Below are 12,389 nucleotides of genomic sequence, written 5' to 3'. Positions count from 1 at the left end.
CACTGACTGCCTCTCCCAAAACCTGAACTCGACACTGGAAAGGTAGATCTAGCAAAAGCACCCTGGGACTGCTGAGGGTTAGGACCCCTCTGTCTCCTACCGTCCTCCTGACCATCCTGACTCCTCTTGGAGCCTCTCTGCCTCTCCTCCTCCTCTTGCATCATAATCTCCATATGGGTCGCAGCATCTACAAGGCGCCTATAATGCCGGGTCATAGACCCCCCCAACTCTCATCTTAAGCCCGTGCCTTAGTTTCTTCTCGAACTCGAGGCAACGGCGTTCCTCAGACGCCACAAGCTCAGGTGCAAACCTAGACAAACTAGTAAATGCGGCCTCAAACTCGGCCACTGAAGAACTCAGCTGCTTAAGCTGGCAAAACTGATCTCTCAACTTCTCCCTGACAGCGGGAGATAGAAACTTCTCCTGGAAGGCATCCACGAAGCCCCCCCAAGTACCACCAATACGGCCCCTCATGAACTTCCACCACTGATCCGCATCCCCATTAAGCTGGAAAGATGCCAAGGTCACCTTCAATTCCCCGTCTTCGATGCCAAGCATCTCAAACGTTTTCGTCATCTGCTCCAGCCACGCATCAGCCTTAAGTGGCTCCTTCGGATCCCCAACAAACTCATCCGGATTTGACCGGAAGAACTCCCTCTTCAGAAAAGAAGGCCCTGCCTCTGCAACATGGGCCTGGGCCTAATTCTCCGCTCTGAGAATGCCCAAGGACTCCCTCAAAGCTCCTGCCATCTCGCGGACTAAGGCGCCCATGGCCTGCTGACCTACTGGCTCGGCCACATTGGCATGACCAACACCCTCCTGCTGCGCCGGAATCTCATCCAGTATAGGCATCTCCTGCCTCCTAGGCCTACCTCGCCTACCACCACGTCCTCGTCCTGACATCCTAAAAAAGGTAACGAAGAATATTAGCACATTCATAGGTGTGCCGAAGCTACAACTCTCGCGTCCTAATACATGGACAACGGTAATTCACTCCACGTAAGCACATAATCACATAAGCACCTACGAATTTCATTTCCGAAAAATGAAAGTCCCGAGGCGTTACTAGAGTTCCGGTTAGAAACAGCATTGATCAAGTGCTTTTCCAACAAGACTCACAGAAACCCAAGGGTCCAATCAACATCCTAAAAATTAAATCCTATACCCATATAGTCACATAAATATGTCATCACATAAGCATATAACACTACATCTAAGTCTCTAACAAGCGAGACAAACCCATCGTGATACTAATCACTTCCCACGTACCCAAAGTATTCGAACCTGGTACGCTTTGATACCAAGTTGTAACGCCCTCAAAATAAACCCATAAATCATACATTCTTGACATGCTTAGACATAAGAAAATAAAGCATAATTACATTTCATCGGAGTGTTCATTACAAAATATATTACATGTTGACAACAAAAGTAAATGCCCTGTGGGCTTACAACTTTCCAAGCCAACACTTGGTTACAAAAAGAAGAGTACTAACTCAAAACACAAAATAAGCCCTTGGCTTGATATACATGTAATACAAGAATGTAAGCACAAAAATATGCCCCAGCCACTAAGTCTCCCAAGACACGTCCTTGGAGGTGGCATGCTACCTGCACCTGAAAATGATGTCCCATATAAGGTGAGCCAACGCCCAGTAGAGATATGCTAAACATAATATGAGCAATAACTAAAACATTAGCATTTGATAAATGTTTAACTCACATAAATCAATTCATAACCCATTTCAATTAAATGACAAAAGTGTCAATGTTTCGTTTCATTTTCAATTTCTTAACCAATTTCTCAATTCATAATCCTGGCTCAGAACCTGGCCATACACTTTAAATGAGATTACATCATATATCAATAATTCATCCATTTCAACAATTCAATGAGATAACAACTCATACCAAAAACACTTCCGTAAGCCTCAATAGATACACATAATTGTTGTGTCAATAACACATAAAAAGACTTCCATACTTCACAAATGATACACAGATTTGCTATGTCAACACTTCAATAGATACACATTTTGTTGCTGTATCAATGGAGTCCATCCCCTATCTCCTCCCAAATAAGATCCGGTTTAGGGGTCCATCCCCTATCTTCCCCTAAACCGTGGAGTACATCCCCTATCTCCTCCCACACAACACAATGTATATAAACACATATCATATACATAATCAATCAATACATAAACTCGATGTATTCTACCAATTGTCATATTCGATGACACATTCAATTGATTAGTTTTAGTTCACCTAATCATCATGCGTTGTCTACAACAATCAAGACTATCCTCCACCGATAGCCCAAAGCAATTATTTCTAAACAGATAATAATTACATCCAACAAATAATTATCAACAATTTCCAAGGTGAGTGATTAATAAATCCAACTCCACCATTCTACCTCATAATGAGCCAATTGCATTATTTCCAACTAAATTTCGTATTTCCATAATGAATGTCATTAATTACACTAATGACCCAATTATACCCAAAAATGGCATTTTCCCCCTTTTTCTCAATATTGACCCCAAAGGCTCAAATATCATCAACAACATCAATAATCCATTTTTAAGACCCAAAACACATATGTATGAGTCAAATAAACAAAACCCCTCTTTTCATTTTGAAACCCTAACACCCAAAATTACCCAACTCCAACATTACATCAAAATGACCAATAGTTTATGTTAAAGACCATAGAAATGAGTAGTTATCCCTACCTCAAATTCGGAGCTCAAAGGAAGCAAATGAAGAAATTTGAAATGCTCCAAACTCCAATATTTTCAGATTGATAGGAAGCCCTCACCAAGCACAACACTTTTTACAAAAGGACTATGGAGGGAAATCACTCAAACTAGATCAATACCTAGAGAAAAGTTGGGTTTCTAGATAGAGAGGCTCTCCAATGGAGGTTTTGAAAAAGTAAGAGAGAGAAAGGAAATCAAAAAGTGATCAAAAAAGTCACTTTTCGGACTGATATAAAAGTCTCCCCGCTCGAGCGTGGAAACCCCCGCTCGAGCGTCAGACACAGACTCACGCTCGAGCGTCAAAAGCGCCGCTCGAGCATCGATTGCACACTTCCAGAAGTTTTGCAGGCGATGGTCCCCGCTCGAGCGTCAAACTCCCCGCTCGAGCGAAGAAACAAAATCAAAGGGTCACGCTCAAGCATCAAAACTCCCGCTCGTGCGTACGAAGACCTGCAGAGAAAAAATACTGGGAGATGGAAAATCACGCTCGAGCGTCAAAACGCCTGCTCGAGCGGAGAAGCAAAAACAAAGGGCCCGCTCGAGCGTGAAGGCCAAAATCTGGGCATTAACTTTTGGTTTCTAAACACACCCAACCTGAAACAAACCTGCCCAACATATCCTATAACTTAAAAATAAGGAATCAAAGGATGACAACAAAATATATACAACAACAAGCTCCACGAAACCTAAGTCCGGAATACTGTACATAAAGAGGAAAAACTCGGGATCGTTATATACAATATTCCATGAATCAAAGGAAATTCCATTCAATTTAGTGTTTTCTACTCACATTGAGAATCTAGGGTTTTGCCGAATTTGGGCTTTTTCTTCTTCATCATACATATGGGTGTTAACAACATTCAAATACATGTTTTAACAAAAAAGAGTTAAGAAATTTCAAGAAAAAGTAAATTAAAATGGCTATTTAAGTAAAACATAGGTTTGATCCAACAATAACTTCAAATTAGCTCATAAGTCACCACAACACCATAAAATCTCTTCAAAATAAAGAAATACAAGGGTAAAGGCATCCCTACCTCAAGTAGTGAAGAGGAAAAATCGGAAAACCCAAAGTCGACGAAACCACGGACTTCTCGGATCATTAGAAAGTCCTTGACAAGATCTACAATCTTCCTCAAAGGACCCAGGTGAGAAGATGCTTCTAGATGAGTAGATCTAAAGATCTATGTTGGAAAAACTTGAGTTTCGAGAGAGAAGAAGAGAGGCTCACGATTTGAGAGGAAAGAGGAGAAGAAAATCATGAGAGAGAAGTGTTTTGGATCTATTTATAGTAGTAGAAAAGTAGCCCTAAGGTTATTAAAAAGTCCAAAATCCCCCAAAAGTAGGGCCCATTCGTACCCAAAATTCTGGAAATAAACACGCAGGGGTCGACCCCTGGTGTGCTGATGTCAACCCTTTAGGAAGAAAAGACAATGCTGGTAGCAGGCAAGGTATTGACCCTTGGACCAGAGGGGTTGACACTAAATTTCAACAACTAAACCCAGATTTTGCAGCATACAAGGGTAGACCCTTCCCAGACTGGTGTCAACCCTTGAGGCCAACAACAAAAGATAGGTGTCGACACCACCAAGGCTGGTGTCAACACTAAATTTCAGCAACACTTCCAGAACACAGCAACTGGTAAGGGTCGACCCTTAGGAAGGCTGGTGTCGACCCAGAACAAAATTTCTAAGTTCCCAAGGAACTTTTCGACCAGAGCAAGCGTGAATGAACAAACCCAACGAGTTTAAATCGAATTGTACTCCTCCAAAACCAATATACAACAACCCCAAAGACTCCTAATAAAGAAAATAAAGAGATTAAATACGTCTTCTAATAGATTAAAACATCCAAGTGTTACAGGCTTTATATGTATTGAGCTTAAGACTCACTTTTGATGTACCCAAGCATTAACTTGGAAAGATGTAAGCCCTTAAGACATATGATTATCTGTTTAGCTTTCATTTCTTTTTACCATCTTGTAACACATGTTGTAGATTCAGGATATACTGTTTATGAATGTATATCGCATGTGTCACCTTTTGTATATCAAACTCCAATTAATGAAAGCTTATCAATTCATATATATTGCCATTTATTGGTTGTTATGAGATGGGTATATTGTATTTATTTTGGGGCGTTACAAGTGCTTAGTAGTGTGAGAACACAAATTGTGAATCAGGATTTATGTGTGCTATTGTGTACAAGTCTCTTGTGTATTGTTGGATTTGTTAATTAAAAATATATATATATTTGTTGATTCAAATTCAACAACAAACCACCAGTAAAGAATAAGCTAAACTATTTCTAAAAAATGAATTAAAGATGAACAAGGTTTATAAATTGAAATAAAAAGGCTTACTAGCAAGGGTTTGAATTTATTACATTTGCAGCTAGCTTCTAATTAAAATGCATGCATGCATGTGGAAACTATCATGTTCATTATTATTGCCTACTTAATTAGCAAATGAGTATTTCTTTCTTTATCTGTTATTTTAACTTTTTCAATAGGTACGAAATTAACAAATATAAGAATTGTTACATCACGTTGGACAATTAAAGTCCAACAATGCCCAAAAGTCACCCAAAGCAATAGCCCAACAACCACTCGAAGAAATATTCATTAACTATAACCCCCTATTACTGGAGGAGAAATAAACACTCTCAAATGATATCAAACTCCTCTCCTTAAGAGTTGTACCCACAATTTCATACCACAAAGTGGTACTACACAGCTGTTAGGACAAAATGCACGTGCAACTAAAAGATTAAAAATTGAACAACGCAAATGGTGTGGATATGAAAATAAAATTGTTGAATAGAATTTCTTTTGCCCAAATTATCCAAAGAAAAATCATTTTTGACTTTCTAAACAATTTTTTCGTCATCAAATTAATAGAAAGGTAACTGTGGCAATTTATTTGCACAAACTGTTTTAATTTTTAGAAAAATTTTAAACACATCTCGTTCTAATGGTTATCCCAACCAGCCGTTTAAAAAATTACTTGCACACCCATGGGTGTGCCCAAAAACTAGTGTCGTTTTACATTCATTTTGCCCTTAATATTGAGAAAATAAAAATTAGATTTTAATAGTACCATTCATGTAATAATTATTTTTTTGGAGAAAATTGCAATGAATAAAAAGCTTTTGAGGTCTTAATTTGAGTTTTAACTCCACAGGCAGTGACTTCCACAATAAATACTGATGAACATTAGGTAATAACCTAACAACATTACATGTTCAATAGTAAATAGGATGGATAAAACCAAAAATGTGTGTAATGACCCAACATTTTCAGCTTTTTTTTTTTTTTTTTTGATAGAGCTGTTTTTGTTTTTGTTTTTTTTTTTAATTTTATTTTTGAAAGTTCACATGAGTTGAGATTTAATGTTTATTATTGATTATTATATTTTTGATGTTTTTACAAATCAAATGAGTTATATTTTTTTTGACGTTGATATTTGTTAGAATGTAATTACTTCTATTTTATTCTTCGCAGATAAATATAATTCATCTACAAAATATATAGTGTTTTTAAGACATTATTTCTAAATATATCTAGGGTTGAGTAAGGAATCCGTGAAATTCGTAATCCGATCCAATCCAGTTCAATCCGATAGATTTGGATTGATTTTTTAAATCCGCGGTTCGGTTTCGGATTGAAGAATTAAAAATCCGAAGTCCACGGATTGGTTCCGGATTGAACCCCACGGTTCCGGATTGGAACCGATCCGGACCGTATACAAATAGTCTATATTTTTATTATACATCCTCCCCCATAGTATCTTCTCTTATTCTATATAAAATCTAAACTCAAACCTAAAACCGTATAATATCTTCTTTTATTACTTTTGTTTGTTAGTTTTTAGTTTTAATTTGTAATGGTCTAAATACTTATGGTGAAACCAATTTTTTTATGGTTGTTTAAATTCTAGAACAGTATGTCGCTATTATAGAAAAATATGTTGCTATTGTGGAACTAATATAGTGCTATGTTTATATTTTTATGAAATTAAAGTGTTATATATATATATTTGTTATTTAATTATGTGAATCCGTGGTCCTAAACCGATCCAATCTGTATTTAAATGGATTGGTTCAGATTGGTTCCATGATTTAAACGGATTGGATTGGTTCCAATTTTTCAGGAACCATAGATAACGAATTGGTCCTACTTTTACCCCAATCCTGTCCAATCCGGACCATGCTCACCCCTAAATATATCCACATTGATGTGGAAAGTAGTTCTAGCAAGGCATATATTGAAAAAAGAGATGAAACTATTTGAAATTGGTATACCATATAGTCTTATAGAGTTTTTTTTTTTTTTTTTTGTCCTTTCAAATTTACATATTGATCTATTTAAACTCGTTGGGGGAGTGGGTGATATGACAAAGAACAAGAAGAAATGAAAAGGGGAAATTCATTTAATAGTAATAAATGGTCTCTAATCTTTTGATAAAATGGGTTTCTTTTCCAAATAATGAGGTTGACCAAAGACCAGCATCTTAAACATTGGAGTGAAATTCCTAGTTACTTTGTCGCTCCAGAATTCTTTGGGCAAACTCCAAAACATGACATGGTAAAAAAATGTTTGGAATGAGAGACTTTCCCTTCAGATATATTTATTCTACTAGATTATTATTATTATTATTATTATTATTATTATTATATATATATATATTGAAAGCTTGGTGGCAAATTAGGAAGTCATTGCTCATTGTTTGTATTCGTCTAAATTCTATTCTTATGTTTGCCATTCCTTGATGGAAGAATTGTTTGGTTTGGTTTTTTGATGATTCACTTTTCAGAAAATTAAAAAATTTTATTTTCAGTTTGTTTTCACATAATTTTTTTTTTTAATTTTAGATACACGTAAGATAAACATACTTAGAAAGTATAATATTTGTGAAAAAAATATTTAGAAAATTCGCTAAATACCAAAAACACAAAAAAAAAGAAGAGAATTCAGTACATTTTTCGTATTCTTGTGTATTTATTGATTTTTAAAAATATTTTTTTACAAATATTTTACTTTTTGAATACATCTAAATAAGGTGTATCTAAAAAAGTAAAAAAAATAGCTTACAATTTTAAACAATATTCACTAGAAACAAAAAAATACGAAAAACAAAAAACTCAATTTTTAGAAAATTAAATAGAGAAAATTGAAACCAAACATAGTGTGCTAAAAATGCAGGGTAGAGTATCAGCTTCCAAATCTTTTTGTAACTGCAATTACAAAGAAACCTTGTATAATGCTTTCAAAGAAGACATGCAAGTATCGATGCCTAGTTGTCTTTAACATCATGTTATCTTTTGGGACATTTTAAGAAATTATTTCATCTTTTAACAGAAGCTAAGACTTTACAGTAATAGTGTCACACCCCAAACCCAGGTACAACCAGCCGTGGCCCACAGGGCCTTAGCCCAAGGCACACATAAGCCTAAACACGAATCCACAAACAAATTGAATAACTATACAATAGTCCAGTAATAAATATTTAAAACTCAATCCAGTGACACGCCACAAGTATAAACGGAAAAAAAAAACAACCGTAATCAATACCATCCAAACTCATGGGATATAAACAGCCCACATATCAAAATAATCCTAAATGAACCCTAATAAAAATAAAAAGAAATATGCACAAACTTGACATAACGCTCTAAAGCAAAATAATGAATGTCCTAGAGGTCCATGTGATTGAGTTCCCGCTACGCCATGAATTCCCTCTAAGTCCTTCTAACACCTGGGAGTGATAAACAACTAAGTCAGCTGATAGCTTAGTGAGTAGCAACATGGATAGTACATATAGTTTTGAAAACAGGGATCAATTCCAAAATAAAGACATATATCACAGAAACTAGATTGGCATACAGTTTGGTAAAGAGAATCTGTTTCAAAAAGAAGGTTCCACAGTTCAATACTTAAAATACTCATGTCTCTCAAGAACATGATAAATGACATTTTCTACTTAAAACAGATTACAACATGAACACCAATAATTTTCTGGGTACCAAGAAAATAACAGTAATATGCCACACAGTTCTCAAGGCTATAAGCCCCATTGGATCCAATACCCAACTAAGAGTCATCCTCAGAGTGGCAACCTGGGCCATTTCTCTAAGACTATCTAATTGAAGGTTACCTAGCTTAACCTAAGTCTTTTCTTTACAATCGTTGAGCACTAGAGTCATTACAGCCCAACCCGGATCTATTCCTTAGTGGCCAGAGTTACTACACACGGTGGAATAATTTCCCTGGACTAAATGCATAGTTGGTCCCAATAACCAATACACATCAGTTTCGCAAAACATGGTAATTCATCATTATAAACATGAGACCAAAACAAATAGTTTACAGTATACCAAGTTCACACATGTTTCAGAAATAATTTGATTCCATTGATAATATAATAATTTATCAAAACAGTTTAGTCATGAAACAACAATTTAATTTTCCAACAGTTCAGGGTAGGGGAACATTTATAAAAATATGTAGCATGAAACTACTCACCTGAAAACGAAATAATATAATCCTCGAATAGAGTATGAAAGTCCAACTAGTGCCCTGAATCAAGTATGAAAACTACACGTAATTACTAATTTAAAAATACTAAAGAATAAGAACTAAGTAACCCCAAACTAAAGCGCATTAACGCGGCTCAACCCAACTCATCGTTACTCTTAATTATTACCTAAGTTCATGTTCTTCAAGTTCTAAAATCACCCAAGACATGGGTTCAAATCGAAACTTAATTAAAAGTAACTTTAAGATAAAACAGAATTTTAAACTAGTTTTCCCAATCTATTTGCTAACTTTGAAAATTAAAAACCCACTCCACGTTGTTCGAAAAATTGTAAAAGCCTCCAGATATCAACTAATATATCCTAAGTTTCAAACCCAAATGGTTTCACTTGATTTGTTTATCAAAATAATTATCTACAATTAATTATATCTAAACAGGTTATTTTCTACAGCACTTTAAAGAAATTAATGATTCTCTTAGTATACATGAGCAAACAACACAAGGCCAAAAACGTACGAAACTAGACTCATAACCGGTTCTAATGACATTGATTTGATAATTTTTGGATTTATCCCCAAAGAGAACAACACTCCCGAACTTACTGTTTAAAACCAGTTTTCTGGACAGATTTGAACGCATCAGTTTATATGGATTTTGACTCCCAAAAATTATGAACAAATTAAGATACGCAATTTAATATGTAATTAATCTATTGTAAAAATTTCAGTTCAAAATTCATTCGTTTGATATGGTTTCTTGATTTTTAAAGTTCGTGATTTTGCGCAGAATTTTTGAACTAAGAATAATACCCATTCTTTATATATGAATTTAACTCCTCTAATTTCATAAATATATATATATATATATACACAAAATACATACACCTACAACCTCTCCATCAATGAATTATATAACAATAGAATAAGGATAAAGAACAAAGAAAGAAGAGAAGAAAACCTAAGAGGCCACAAGGCACAACACACACAAGGCTCTCCTTCTTGGCTACAATAATAACCTTGATGATTGAATCATCCCTCACTTTCCTTCATAACCCACGGCTGCTAGGGCTGCTAGGGCATCTAGTGTTGTGGAAAACAATTATAACAAGAGTTAGGGTTTTTGTTATCCTTATATACATATGTATCTAACCAAAAGGCTCTAATTTTCTATCTCTTTATATTATTTTAGTTTCTATCTCCATTAAAATATAAATATTATTAGATCAATATATGCTTACTAATTTGGCACTTAAATTTATTTATTTATTTATTTATTTATTTTTAAATAATAAATATTGCCTCTAAATTAAAGACTTTCACCATAAATTTATTTTAGGTTTAAAAATTAATTAAGAGACCTTCCAAATATTTAATTTGCACTTTAGGATTCACTACCAAAATATTTTGAGATTGTAATATTATTATTGTTTAATTATTTACTTGATTTGTATATTCGGGTTGTCACAAATAGCTATTGAAATCATAAACTTCGGTCCTTTACTTGTGTTTTTCTTTAAAAGAGCTTGAACTTGGTTGCTAATTTTATTTTATTTGTTATTAACCAAATTCTCTTGTCTTTTCTGGATGTTTTGTCACAGGAAACAACTATGCCATTGCGAGTACATGGGACTCTCTTGCAAGCGGCCTTGGTTGCTTTGAAAAGTTAGCAGGTATGTTTTATTTGAAGGGTATTGAAACAGCAAAAGGGTATGTTTTATTTGTTTTGATTTCTTCTTTTGATAAATAGTTTTCTTTTGTTTTTTTTTTTTTATTTGGATGGTTTTTGTTTTTTTGTTTTCTTGGTATGTATATTTGTGTGTGAGTTGATGGGTGTGAGGTGGGAGTTGTTGATAATAAGCAGAGTTTTTCAAGTTATAATTAATGGTGAAATCTTGCTTCTGCTTTTTTTTGTTGATCAACGTGAAATCTTGCTTTCTTTCAAAGCCCTTAATGGGATGCTCTAAGCTGCCGGAATGTGAATGAGTTGGATGGTTATGTAGGACTAACTTTATGACTTATATGTAATATGTGGATATTGCTGCTCATATACCAATCTATGTGTGTTCCACCAAATATATTTTTACATTTTCTATGTTCTCTTAGGTGTAGAACTGAAGTATAAAATCCCACCCCTATTTTTGTTCTTATATAAAGCTAGCCATAATTTTTTTGTTACCTACAAAGGCCAATAATAAAAAAAGAAATTTGTTTGTTTGTTTGTTCTATTAGAATATAATTTGCTTCTTTGAAATTTGAACCATTGTGTTTGCAAATAATTTATTTTTTTCAATAGAAAGCACATCCTCGTGTTGCAGAAAGAATGCCCTCTGTACCAGAAAATGTTTCTGATCATTTGCAAACGAAAATATTGTTGATTCTATTTAGGTTCAATATTTAGTACATGTCAGCTCCCAATGAAAAGTGAATTAGTAATGTTTTTGTGACTCATCAAGTTCTTGAAGACATATCCTATTTTTCAAATGATTAACATTTACAAAGTGATTTATATCTTAATCTGTTTGACAATGATCTGAAATTCAATTTTCTTTAACATATTAGGTTGTGGATAAGGTTGGGATGACACCATCTCATGTTTATGATGAGTTCCCTTCTGGCATAGGAAGTTTTTGCAGATGCTTGCGACTTTGCATGAGAAAATGTCACGCCCCACTTTTTATTACTCGAAGTCATTACCAAATTCATTAACTTAATTCAATTTGGAGGATAACATGCGGAAATAAACTCATACATTCAATCTGTAGAAGTGATTAACAATACTCTCATTCGTATGCAAAGTAAATATTACATGAACATACTTAATAAATTGCCCTTGGGCTTACATCACTTAAGGTACAAGAAGAAGGGTGTAACCCTTTCACAACAATGGCATTCCGCCAACATAACTGAGGCCCCGTGGCCAGTAAATAAGTAGATCCAAATCTTGCAGCTCAACCTGCTTAATACCTGAAAAGATTCAACAACGTGGGATGAACATATAGTCCAGTAGGGATCTCAACATGGCCCTCAACAATAACAACATACAGATAGCTATGATCATGAACACCCAATCTCATACTAGAATAGTAATGTGA

This window comes from Camellia sinensis, chromosome 2 (assembly GCF_055761805.1).
Source record: "Camellia sinensis isolate YWXY chromosome 2, ASM5576180v1, whole genome shotgun sequence".
Classification (NCBI taxonomy): domain Eukaryota; kingdom Viridiplantae; phylum Streptophyta; class Magnoliopsida; order Ericales; family Theaceae; genus Camellia; species Camellia sinensis.
The sequence above is the reverse complement of the archived record's forward strand: the minus strand, read 5'-3'. Positions refer to the sequence as shown.